The 15000-nt window shown below is 33.2% G+C and overlaps 1 long non-coding RNA gene across 2 annotated transcripts in view; it reads right to left on the reverse strand.

The window, feature by feature from the left end:
- LOC137628369 (uncharacterized) overlaps positions 1-6279 on the reverse strand; it is a 626091-nt gene extending 619812 nt beyond the window's left edge. For both annotated transcript variants that reach the window (XR_011041352.1, XR_011041353.1), the window contains exon 1: positions 6038-6279. This is a non-coding gene — a long non-coding RNA (uncharacterized lncRNA). The remainder of the gene's footprint in view (positions 1-6037) is intronic.
- Positions 6280-15000: the final 8721 nt, after the last annotated feature.

The following is a 15000-nucleotide window of genomic DNA, read 5'->3' on the forward strand; positions in this document are numbered from 1 at the left end:
GCCCACATAGTTTCTATATCGGGAATTGAACCAAATACAACAACAACAACAATAATAATAATAATAATAATAATAATAATAATAATAATAATAATAATAATAATAAAAAACATCATTTTAATAAAAAATAACAATTTAAGAAAATTTTCAAAGCACTGGTAACCTAATTTTACGAAACAATATTTAAGACAGACTAGTCGTTGTAAAATCAACATCAGATTTACATTTAAAAAAATCAATTTTAGATATGAATTTTAAATGAATTCTTGGCAGATATAACAAAGCTACTTCCAGTTTCCATTTTTTAGTTATTAAAATATATCATAATTTTCTCGTGACGTGAGTGCTATTAGAAAACCCAATTCCTAGTTATATTTTATAAAATATATTATAATTTTCTCCTGGGCTGAGTGCTATTATAAAACCAAATTCTTAGTTATGATTTATAAAATATATAATTTTCTCGTGGCGTGAGTGCTATTATAAAACCAAATTCTTAGTTATATTTTATAAAATATATCATAATTTTCTCGTGACGAGCGCTATAATAAAATTAAGTTCTTAGTTATATTTTATAAAAGAGAAATTTCTGGTCTTTTGTTTTGGAAAGCAAAACATATCATTCATACTAAATAAATATACTTTTATATATAATATCTTTACAGACAACCTATACAAGATTAATTTAAGACAAAAATATGTTTCCGCAGCTGGATATAATTTTTGTTATATTTAATCAAAAAATAATTTTCAACCACAATAACGAAGTAACAAAAACGATAATTTTACGATAAATTACTATTATCTGATAAATAATTCCCATAATATCAATAACAAATAATAATCATAATCACTAAAAATATAAACAATAATAATAATAATAATAACAATAACAAAAACAATAACAATAATAATAACAACAACAACAACAACAACAACAACAATAATAATAATAAAAATAATATACTCAGTAACAACTATTACATACCCCTATAAGCTAAAGCAAAAATAAAGAAAATTCAATCGATCACCGGCAGATCTATAATCCTTTCAAAAACGATATATCTCAATATTACAGTAGTGGAACAATTTTAATTAATAAGAATAGAATGGAAACACCTGCATAATGAAAAAACTTATCATCACTAACACTGAAGAAAAACATGTCTACTTCCTTCCTCTACAAATGCAATTCGTAAAACTCTTCGGGAACTATCAAGTCGGAAAGCATTCTGTTTAAGCAAAACTCATGAGCTCGTACACGAGCAAAATAAACGACACACCGCATTGCCAAGTAACAAAAAAAAAGAAACTTTTTCCTTCTCTCCTTCAGCTAAGTTAAAGCTGCCATAATAGGCAGACCAAACGTTGGATAGGCTTCATTTGTTTACATTTAACCCCGTTCCACAACCCCCCACCTACCTTTTGCCTCCCATCCACCCACAACCTGGATGGCAAGGGCCCCTTTAGGCTGTTTTTCCTGGTCTTCTGCCCACCATAATGAGCATCACCAAGTGGTCCTACCACTGGCCCACCCATAGGCCACCCACCATCCACAGCAAACCAATACCCCCACCCCCCATCCACAAGACAACCCCCCTGGTCTCGTTACTTACCTGGAACGATCCCCTATCCTACCTGTCCAATCGCCTTCTCATTTATCCACTTCCACCTCTTTACGTATGTTTACGGGTTTCCCACACCTCAAGATAAATAACGTTCACGACGGAAGTTTTTAAGAGTATATATACTATATATATATATATATATATATATATATATATATATATATACTGTATAGAAATACACACATACTGTATATTATATACATACATATATATATATATATATATATATATATATATATATATATATATAAACATATATATACACATTTATATTTATATAAACATACATATATGTACTGTACATATTTACAACATATATATATATATATATATATATATATATATATATATATATATATATATTATATATATATATATATATATAAAATATATATATATATATATATATGTATATAAATATATTTATATATACATATGTAATAAATTACGTATACGCGCAAATTTGATTTCACCAACTAAAAAATAAATCCAGCAACTATGCCACTGTAAGATTCTATATCACACGGAAACCAAAAGTTTGAATGAAATATTCATAAACATGATATAAAAAATAAAATCATCAAGTAAATTATTCTTGTTCTGTCATAAAATGATTAAATAAAACATGTGTGAATAAAAGCATTCTTTCCAACCAGCTTGGTAGCATTCATTAAGAGAATTTTTATTTAACGAAGAACATAATGAAGATCTGAGCTGTAACATTTGGAACATTACTTGGAATTTGATCATTGTTGATCATATGGAAACACACACATACACACACACACACACACACATATATATATATATATATATATATATATATATATATATATATATATATATATATACATACATATACATATACATATATATATAAATATATATATATATATATATATATATATATATATATATACATACATATACACATATATAAACACAATATGATAATGTATTAGTTTAAGATAGCAAGACAAAAATATGCCTTCGCACTGAGAGAGAGAGAGAGAGAGAGAGAGAGAGAGAGAGAGAGAGAGAGAGAGAGAGAGAGAGAGATTAATAAACAGTCAACCTGAATTATATGAAAAAATTATCCAAATTGCTTACTCTCCAATTGCTTATGACATGAATCTCTAAAGCTCGTATTGGCATTTACAAGTATATTTATATATATATATATATATATATATATGCTAGTAGAAATTATATGTGTGTATGTATGTATGTATATATGTGTATATATACATGTGCATAAAATGTATTCATATGCTTGTAAACAAAATAATTTACATATCAATAATATCAATACATTTTTATTTGCATAAAATGTATAAACTTTCATTTATTAAAAAATTAAAATCAAAATGTTAGAAAAAAAAACGATTTTCAAAAAACTAAAAAACTAATCCGGTTCCCTTCTCATACCCAAATTATTGATCACACCCTTTCCAAAACCCAAGCATCTTCACTAATGAACCCCCACCTTTTCATTCTTGCTTTTGCATACCCCAAACGCCAACCCCATTCCTCCTCCTGCTCCTCATTCCAATCCACCCCCCCTCAACCCCCAATGCAAATCCCAGAGAGAGTTCCCAGCGGTAGAGTGGAACTGTAAGGGCAGAAAATGTTTCTGGCCAAACACCGTGATCAGCAGCTGGGGTTCCCTCACTTGTTGGGGGCCAAGTGATATTTGTCTAGCTCTGTTTTAGTGAGTAGTGCTTTATTTGCTGGGCTAAAATGGTGCTAAGAATGTGCTGTCGTTTCACTGGATGCAGCCGATTCTGTCTCGTCCTTTTGCTTGTTTGCCTCTGTTTGTACAGGGTGCTGGTATGTTGCTATGTCATATTTTTGCCTGCTTGCTTGCAATCTCGGGTATCCTTGCCCTGCCTTCTCCCGTAAAACGGAGATCTTTTAATAAACACACGATTACAAAATAATCCAAAAGTAAATTTCAACCCGATATGGGAGTGACACAAGAAGCCCCAGAACACTTTTCAGCATGACTTCTTCACAAAAGGGGATTAAAGTGGGAAAGTTTCAGCTGGAGAATTTTTCCCTCAGAACTTCATCTCGATAAATGAGAAAAGTTATCTGTGGAAATTCCCGGCCATCTCAAACTCGCTTTCCAGTCGGACGAAAAAAGATAGATGATTTAAGTTTTCTCGCGGGATTGAGAAAGCTCGAAGTTATCTTTCCATGTGAAAATTAAAATGGCCTGTTATCTTTTTATGGGAATTTTTAATAGATACGTTTATATTTCTATATAAAAAATAAATTCTGAATATTTTGATAAACATACTCACAATTAAGAAAAAAAATATTAGCTCTTCATAAAACTTTTTTTTCTCTAGTCTCTGCATTAACTAACAAACCAAAAATAAGAACATGCACATTGCATGCTTATAAACACATAAAAATAGACATTTATCTTGTATACAATCAATCAAACGTGTGTGAATAATTAGGTTTGCATATTCTAATATGAGCGTTTAAAATAATAAAAAATATTAAAATACTGAACTTCATAATATGGGTAATCAAAGATTTTGTATAAAAATATACAAGGTAAAATATTGATAGTTTGCTATTAAATCAAATCATACAAGCTATTATATCACCACATCAATATGAATATAAGAAAATTTTATAATTTCAAGTTTTATGTAGACGAAATAATCCATGAGAGACTTCAATCGTAATTAAGTATTCTAGGGGAATTACAACATGAGAAAATACTTTTTAAAAAATTGTTCTTTGAGCATTTCACGTATATCTAAAAATGTAATACTTTTGCAATAACCATTTCAGCAAAAAAACAGATTTATCAATTCATTGAAAAATTAAAAACAAATTTAAGGGGATATACATGGTAAAAATAGTTATTTTCTAGTATGTCTCTAAATAATTTATATGTTTGTGATAAAAAAAACAAAGCATGAAAATGGTCGAACAAATGACTGACAGAAATGAATGGAAAAAAATATATCTAAATGAGGCTTACAGCGCTAAACTAAATATATGAATATAAACGGATTTTCCTGATTTCTAAGAGTTGTAATTTACATTTACCTAATATATATATATATATATATATATATATATATATATATATATATATATATATATATGTGTGTGTGTACATATATATGTATGTGTGTATATATATATATATATATATAAATACAGTATATATACAGTATATATATATATATATATATTATGTGTACATATATATGTATATATATATATATGTATATATATATATATATATATATATATATATATATATATAGTATATATATATAATATATATATATATATATATATATATATATATATATATATATATATATATATATATATATATTATGTGTACATATATAATATATATTTATATATATACATATATATATGCTGTATACACATATATACAGTATATATATATATATATATATATATATATATATATATATATATATATATATATATTTATATATATATTATATATATATACATATAATATAAGTATATGTATTTATATATAATATATATACAGTATAATATATATGATAACATATACACACACACACATATATATAGATATATATATATATATATATATATATATATATATATATATATATATATATATATATATATATATATATAGGCTATACTGTTATGTATGTGAATATAAAGAATATATTTTCTTATATGGTTGGATGCAAGCACTGATCTGTCAGGATATAAAACGAAAATGTTACAAAAGTAAATAAATAACAAAAATATTCAAAAAGATTACATATCAAGCCTAATGTACGAATAAACACAAATGCGAACCAGACACTTTACCGTCGTTACATAAATCTTAAATTGTAGTTATCATATAATATTGTTAATAAATGTGATGGGCATTACATAATGCTTTTATTATTATTTAATTTCTTTAATGAAAGTGAATTACAAACGCATCCACACTGGGGTATTTACAAATTCCGTAAAAATCACAATTTCGAGAAGTATTAACAAGCTGTTATAACACCACGGCATCGAAGAGGGAAATGTAGACACTATATTGCAAAGCCCCAGGAGTAGGCTGGAAGTCCACTTATCGAATGGCTTAATTGCAGGTGACCCTTGTCAAAACTTAATTGCATTGTTATCAATTTAGGCACAAAAGCAATGGATGAGTTGATGACGTCATCACAATGCATGACAAATTAAAGCTGAAGTAGCTGAAGTGGCACGGAGAGAGAGACCCATTACCTCCGTCAGCGGGCCTCTTCCACCTGAGGTGTGATATTAATGGCCTGGCCTTGATGAAACTGTAATGAGCCTTGGCCTCTCCAGCAGCACCACCACCACCACCAGCAACAGCATTAGGAGAAGGCTCGCAACATACAAACCTCAGGTATTGCTGGTGATGGAGGGCTTTAGCCCAGAAACTTTTCCTTCTGGACTCAGTATAATAATAAAGCACAAGCCAGTGGTGGGTTAGGGAAAAACGGTCTCATCTTGGCGCTTAAGTAATCCTCCGCCATTGCCTGATCGTTAAGATCCCGCCAAAACGTCTCCACCATGTCGAGGAGCTTCTTCAGGTAAGAATTTTGCGCGAATTCCTCCCAAAACGCTTGGTTAGGACCACAAGCACAACATGACTGCGTGTTAAAGGGCTGCCTGCCTTCATCATGCAAGCAGAAAGGGTTGAAGAGCGAGGGGGAGGGAGGGAGGTAGGGTAGAACGGGTTTTTATTGCTGGCGATCATTCAGTGAGAGTGTGGGGACGGGCGATGGGTGGATGTCCAGCTGCCTTTAACCACCCTCTTCTTGTCCTGAGCTCCACTCTCACACTCACTCTCACTCTCTCACTCTATCTCACACACACACACACACACATCCATCAACATCATCATCAGCAGCAGGAACACCTCTAAAAGCAGAGGCCTTGCCCTCGATGCCCCAATCCTGCCCACTCTCTCATTAGGCCACTGGCCTCATTATCACCTTCAGAACTCAACAAAAGGGGATGGCCCACAACATCCAAAAACTACCAGGCCTGACACAGAGTGTATTCGCACACGTCGCTTTACAGGTCTGGCAGCGTCAGAGAAGGGGTGAACGGTGTACACCCCAAAAAGGAGGGTTTGGGATTGAGAAAGAGAGAAAACCAGAGGGGTGGAGAGAGAGAAATAGAGAGAAAGGAAGGAAGAGGAGCAACACAGAGAGAGAGAGAGAGAGAGAGAGAGAGAGAGAGAGAGAGAGAGAGAGAGAGAGAGAGAGAGAGAGAGAGAGGAGCTTCCAGTTTTTAATCCCTTAGTTTTATATTTTTCCTGCAATCCAATGTTCATCGCAACTGCAAATTCCTTTTTCACATGTTTACAGCTACAGCACCCTTTAGCATCGATGCAGTCAGGGCTATGCCTGGGAATGGGCCACACCTGGGAATAATTTGCTCATAATAAGGAAATTGCTTGCCCTCCCATACAAGCGTTTTATCGATTTGCTTGCGAGATGAGAGAACATAAATACCAGACGTCCCCCCTTCCAAAAAAAAAAAAATGGGGAAAAATAAAAAGGATTCCCCTCCCATATGGGCATCCTGCATGATCGGTGCTTCATTTTATTCTCCCAAACCCGTTATCGATTTTTTCTTCACGCAGCATTTTGAAGGAGGTAATTACATAATTATCCTCTGCGTGATTTACGAGGCTTTATCCACGCGCTGCATGGCTTCCCAAATCTGGAAAAAATATCGCCGGATGAGCGTAACCAAAAGCACAAAAAAAAAAAAAAAAAAGATAAAAAAAAGAACGCTTGAGATGAATGCCATCAACCCTATGCAAAACGGCCTAAACCTGTCGTTGAAAGTAAATGAAATATCAGCAGTAAAAACTCTATATAGTAGTAATATGGACAACATGGGAGGGGGGATTGGAGGGGGTAGATCCCCTCTGACTAAAGGGAGGAATGCAAAAGGGTGGAGGGCGCATGGTCGAGGGAAGGGTAGAGGGTGGAGAGAGAAAAAATAGGAGGGGGAGGGAAGAAGAAACGAACAGACTGTGTAAGAGAAGAGAGAGAGAAAGAGAGCGATACAGGGAATAAACAAAAACTAAATAAAAAAAAAATAAGGAAGAAAGATGAGAGATGATCAATATCTGACGATGATATGCAATAACAGATGTGATCCGGACACTTAGTAAGTGATTGATGTGATGTAAGAAAATTATCTAAAATCTTCATTTCCTTGTGAAATTCAAAACATAATTAATGAGGACATCACTATTATTCCAACACCTGATTATTACAATATTAGTTGTGATTAAGAAACATCCCTAGATATATAATCTTGAAATAAAAAGATAAATTGAAACGCAAAACTCGAAATTGACGATGCCACCCTGGAAATCCAACGTTCCATTTCCTTACGCAAAGGCCCACGCAACAAAGTGCATTTAATGCCTTCGCTTTCAATAAGATCCAGAAGCAATAAGATCCAGAAGCAATAAGGTTCAAAAGCAATAAGGCTTAAACGCGGGGTTGGCAGAGCAACGCCTTTTTCCTCCCTCCCCTTCTCTCTCTCTCTCTCTCTCTCTCTCTCTCTCTCTCTCTCTCTCTCTCTCTCTCTCTCTCTCTCTCTCTCTCTCTCATCAGACCCTCTGGTCGTTCGTCGCATCTTGTCGTGGATCGAAAGCCCTCGTGATGGTAATGGTGAACGTGACCGACACAATATCGCTCTAATTGAACATCGGCTGACACATTTTGAACGCAGGAAGGGGCACACATACATACATAGATACATAGCAGGTTGCTTAGCTTTCTCTCTCTCTCTCTCTCTCTCTCTCTCTCTCTCTCTCTCTCTCTCTCTCTCTCTCTCTCGTATTGCGACAATCCATACGAACGGCCAAGCAGACACACCAAGTCGAATTATGGATATTACTTTTTCCGTATCAGACCTGATGGTGCTCTTAGAGCTGGTGCTGTTTCCACCAGCGATGCATACTCGCATTCCCTATAATAATACGTGTTTTGATAAACTAACTGGACGCCCCGGCCCTTAAGATCTTGTCTGTATTCAAAAGCTTCGGGACCGAAGCTCCGCTCCTCAAAGGTTCAAATGAATAATAGGAATGAATAACCATCCACGAAGCCTTTGTAGTTCGAAATGCTTCTCCTTCCGTTGAGTTGCCTGCACAGAGAGAGAGAGAGAGAGAGAGAGAGAGAGAGAGAGAGAGAGAGAGAGATATCGCACTTTGGTGAAGATTCTATTTGGTACCACAGTCCAAAAGCCTGAATTCATAGGAGTAACGGAATGAACTCATCAGCCTGAATGGAAGACTCTGGAATAATGACAACTGTTCCTCATCTTTATATTCCGTTTTTGTTCCCTTCGTGATCTCTTTAACTTCTTGAAAAGTAGTGAACCTAAATATCAGGGGAATTTGGCTGCCGACAAAAGCTTTTTCAATAAACAACGATTTCACTTCATTAAAACAAAACATCTAGATTTCAATACGAAAGATTTCATCAAAGAGCACAATTACGGAGAATTGCAGAATTCCTATTCACGCTGTTTTGATTCTATCTATTCACTACCATTCTAAGACCATTTATGCCGGAGTGTGTTTATGAATACAGTATTCCGTGTTTCATTATTCCAAATTCAAAAACAAAAGATTTAATCAAATTTATTTGCATAGATTTTAGGTCTTCACCATCCTTAATTTTCTTCACGCCAATTGCCAGTTATGCTTATATGATGAACGAAATCCAAATGGATACATGTGTATAAAAAAAAAAAAAAATAAAGAGGATATTTTGCAAATACATTTAACCGTTTCTGCAATTATGAATTACGATGTCAAACTGAAGGAAGAAACAAAATCACATATATATAAATGAATAGTATATTAATGTAAAAGTATTTTCATGTATGTACTCACAAATATATAGTTATGTATATATATACATATACATACATTATATGTATATCCTAAACCATATATGGATTTAACACAAAATAAACCAAAAAATAGATATACCAAATAGCTAGGTATCTCCGTGTGTCGATACCTATGTATGTACGCCAATGTTCCTGTGGAAATTATGATAAACTTGTTACCTACACAGACTTTCCGATACGTGATCCCCCCCACACACACTATATATATATATATATATATATATATATATATATATATATATATATATATATATATATATGTGTATAGTGTGTGTGTATTAATCGTGCACTTGCATTTTCATACATGCGTGCTAATAAACATACTACTTACGAGGACGCACATACCTATATATAACAGCAAAATTCATTTAATGTTTCACATGGGTTAATATAAAAATATATATAAAAAAGCGTATGTGTATCACACGACGTTCCATAAAACAAGAGGTGCTTGACACTTTAATTAGCAGAACACGTTTCGTTTCCCTGGCCCACCCGTGACTCATTCAGCGCGCCACAACTAATCATGGTAGAATCTTTCACCTCTTTTTATTTTACCTTCTATTTTTTTTTCCTCTAAAATCAATTTGTTATTATTCCCGAGCGCTGCGATGCCAAAATGTCGCTGAGGTTGGGAGGCTGGTGGCTATTTACCTGCTTAAGCCCAAAGATGATATATTCTAGTGCTGTGGTTGTAAGAGCGTCGTATATTTTTTCATACACTTTTTTTTTTTTCCCGGGGTAGAGATGCTTTACCATATTTTTTTCTACATTATTTTCCTCTTAGCGACAACCAAACTAGTCTTAGCTGATATATAAAAACTAAAAAATAAATAAGTTTTACCCAATTTATGCGGAGAAATAAAACAAAAGATTTAGGCCAGGTACGTTATAGACACAAAAAATCATAATTTTACCAAATGAACACGAAATTCAATGATAGCATGTTGCATTCTAACCACACTTTGCATACTCAAAGTAGATTTCAAAGCAAAATTAAATAATTTATATATTTCAACTAATACTCATTCAAATATATCAATTATATCTTAATCTGAAATTGTATAAAATATAAATTCCAATGATATCTCTTAAAGCAAATGGATATTAGAACTACAAAATGTTTAGCATACCTGGTAAAGTTGTGGAATGGACACAACAGATTTGCTCCATCTGCTATGAATCCATGATTATAATTACTATTGTTACTCATGCTAAACTTCATTTATAAGGTAAATATAAAAAAATAAAATCCTTACAGTATTGTTTTACAGAAGAGAATGTAAATATCTTATATCTATTTTCCCTCTTGGAGCCCTTGTGCTATAGTATCTGCTTTTCAAACTAGGGTTATAGATTATCAAGTAATAATAATAATAATAATAATAATAATAATAATAATAATAATAATAATAATAACAACAGTACTAATAACAACAACAATAACAACAATAATAATAATAATAATAATAATAATAATAATAACAAATGAGTCGTGTATATCATAATATATAAAAAATAAAAAATGTAACTAAAAAGAAATCTAATTAATACGGGGCAGAGGAAAATCACAGATGAAACCTGTGGGAAACGTGCTATTAAATCACACTTGCACTCGTTGTAAACAAGCAAAGCATTTGGCTTAAAAGCAATTCTGGACATGTGATGCGAATGCAGTCTCATACGAGCGCATATGTCATTAGCAGGGTGGGGGGGAGAGCAATCAAAATGTAAATACAAGCAACTGGTGTAAAAAAGGGAAAAAATTAAATAAATAAGCGCGCGCGAAGAAGCAACAAGTAATAAACAAAAACGAATCACATTCCACACGGGAACGTACCTACAAAAACACAAATTCACGCATTCACAAAACTGAGGCAGATGGAAAAAGTGGCCCCTCTCGTATTAGGCTGATTGCAGGTTAAATCAATAACCGTGTAGAGAGGTGAACTTCATTTCATTTTTGGACGCCGGATGTTTACATGCTTGTGGCAATCTCGGCCTTTGACTGAAAGTGTGCCTTCTTTTGCCTTCTCTTTGAGTGAGTGTGTGAGCGCGTGTGAATACATGTGAGCGTGTATATTTCTGTCTGGTGTGATGAAGAAAGTTAAGGCCATCTTCCACTTCTAACAATATCGTCCTTTGATAATTGATTTTTTCTTATTTTTTGCGTACGAGCGCAAATGTTTCATTCCTTTGGTAAGGACACTAGAAGGGCTACTTTTTTCACTGTCTCCTTGGTTTTCCTTTTGCCTTGTACAGTATATCTGGTGTACTTGTGTACTGAGTCTGTTACATACACTCTTCATATTGTCGTAAGAAATAGAAACGATGATATTTTCCTCTTATTCTCTTCTTATAAACTAACAAGGATGAACATTTTATGTCTTACAAACAAAGTTTTATTCAGTTTAATTTCCTTGATGCGTGAGGACAGAGTTCATAAAATAACAACCACTTACAAAAGTTATCATGTCAGCTTTTTCTTGAGCTTCCTTTCTCGTTTGATGTTGAGAAGTATACAGCCAGAGGGATATCTTTTATGAAGTCGTAATCTTCTCCCTTGTGTATGAATTCTTTTTGTTCTCCCCACGCTTTATCGATTGAAGTGGTAAGCATGAAAGTTGGGCGCTACCGCACATCAACATTTTCGTCTGTTTAAGTGTGAATTCGTTTGCTTTCGGCAGAGTTTTCCAACTAGGGTTGTAGCTTAGAATTTAATAATAATAATAATAATAATAATAATAATAATAATAATAATAATAATAATAATAATAATAATGTGTGTGTGGTGTGGATGAAGGTTGCTTACGCTACACAACGCTCAGGTCAATTTCGCCGTTTTAGAATAAGATTAAACTTTCTTTCGCTTTCTGCAAAACTTTCTTTTCGTCTGATGAGATAAGGGCGAAGGTTGAATATCAGCCTCCGTAATGCCTGTGAAGACTGATGGCAAGGAGGCCCTCACGTTTCAGCGCATTCAATCCCCCTTTATCTGCCTTCAGCCTACATACTTCGTTCTCTGCAAATCCCTTATAATTAAGGCTTAACGATCCCAACGTAGTCTGCTTTACCTCAAATCCATTATCAAGAGCCTAATTCAAGACCGATCGGGGGCCAGAGAGAGCAGGCGCATGGAAGGATAGAGGGGGTCTGCAACGTGAGATATGAACGTACTTCTTGAACTGCTTTCCAATAATGACATTCCCTGTTATGAATAGTAGTAGTAGTAGTAGTAGTAGTAGTAGTAGTAGTAATAATGTAGAAGTAGTAGTACCATTCAGTTCTGTATTTTCCTACTGTTGGCAACAGTAATGCAGCTATCATAAGTATTTTTTTTAATAACAGTTGACAATCTTGCCTGAAATAAATGAGATAAACCCCTTTATTAGGAAATTCAACAACTTTACCATGATTTACTAGGCAAACAGTCTACCCTCTGACCCCTCAAAAGTCATGAAAATATAAGAAAAATTATGCAATCCTACTATACTCATATCTACTACTATATCCCTTCCCCGCCCTACCAGTGGTAAGTAGACATTTCTAATCCTCTTCCCAATGGCATGGAGGTAAATTTCGTTCACCAAGCAGGCCTTCTTACAGGACTTTGAACTGCTGACCCGAGACTTGCCAAACCATCATAATATTGACTCGGCAACAAAAGAAATAAATTTGAAACTAGATCATAGTAAGCAAACTTTCATGCAATGCGCATCGTTGCAAAATGCCTATCATGATTCCAAGTCCAAGCATTAGCATAATTTTTCAAGATGCTCGCCCATTTCACATTTTCCTTGCGTCCATACAATTATCTATTAGTTTCCAGAAAAAAAGAAACATTATTCTAGGACTTTGCGATCTATAGCCGAGTGAATAGAGTATAGGGGCAATAATGTTAAAATTTATCACGTGACAAAATAAAATTAAAGAAATATGCAGCAAAGTAAATAAAATCAGCCAAACAATAACAGCCGAGACAAAAAAGAATCTTAATGATATGCTCATAACTGCAAAATATATTCAGTTTGTAAAAAAAAAAATGATACAGGCATCTCCAAGCTCCATAATGATATTTATTATTATGATTTCTGTATTATAATTTTGCATTACTAGTGATTGCATCAACAGCGGTGTCAATATCAGATAAAAATATAAGAAGTTTCGAACTTTGAAAGCTTTACAAAAGAATTATAACAATTGTGTAAATATTCTTAAAAGCAAACATTTATCTGATCATAATAAAAAGCAAATATAATTCCATCCCAGTAAATTCGTTCTAACTCAACTATGTTTCTAATGTTAATTTCATTATTCATAATTACAATAAATTCTGCTCATATAATATACGTACTCTATAGTCTTATAAAAAAAGTAAAACTAATGACTGATTGACAACACTGTGTATTGTAAAGCATTAATTAATTTGAAACAAAACAATACAAAAAATTCTAGCCCATTTTTAGGGAAACCTTTGCAAAGGCATGTAAAAAAAAAAAATCTAATATAAAAAGGAATTGAAAAGAAATTTGGAAATGAAGTAAACAACGTCCATAACTTCATGAAATTTTACTACACGAAGTTACCAGTATCATAGCCTAAACATATAGTCGATTTTTTCTACATCTGCAAAACCTAAATATGATTACAACACCGATGTTGCGCTTGTCATGGTTAAGAAAAAAAAATCAAATACTAAATACAAAATGTAACAAGTGACGTCATAAGAGGTGATTTTGGATTTAAAAAATTATATGAAAAGGGAGATTTTATGTACCCGAAATGTATAAAAACACCAACTAGGAAAGGCAGAAGGGTTGGATACCTCGTTGTGATATATGAGCTGGTCTTCAGGGGAAACATTTTCGTTTCTTGAAGACACTAGACTAGGAATTAGTGATTGAGAAAGCAGTAAGGAACAGTGGCAGCAGCATGGATGAAAATGGAGAGATTGACCTATAGCTGATTATTGAAAATGTCCAATAACTAGCGATATAAAAGGGTATGATTGTATATAAGATCTTTACTTTTCTATACAATGAAAATATAGGCACTAAAACAGATTGGCGAGATTTTCATAAAATGTGACCTATGAATGTCAAGATTCGTGGCTGAAGTATGATGGTAAGATTATATAAAAGAGGAATGGTATATATAAAGTATCCATAAGTTAGGAAAAAAGGAGAAAAACACAAAGATTGAGACGGTTTGAACATGTGATGAGAACAAGAATTCGTTAGTCAAAAGAACAAGAAATGTGAAAAAGGAAGAATGACCACTTGTATAGGAAAGCATTGGGAATCCTAGAAAAACGTGATAGATGATGATCTACCTGTGTTGGGAGTTAAGGAATTGAACACAGGACAGAAGCGAATGAAGAGAACTCATTTCCGGTCTAAATACCGAAAAG

This window comes from Palaemon carinicauda, chromosome 36 (genome assembly GCF_036898095.1).
Source record: "Palaemon carinicauda isolate YSFRI2023 chromosome 36, ASM3689809v2, whole genome shotgun sequence".
NCBI classification, from domain to species: domain Eukaryota; kingdom Metazoa; phylum Arthropoda; class Malacostraca; order Decapoda; family Palaemonidae; genus Palaemon; species Palaemon carinicauda.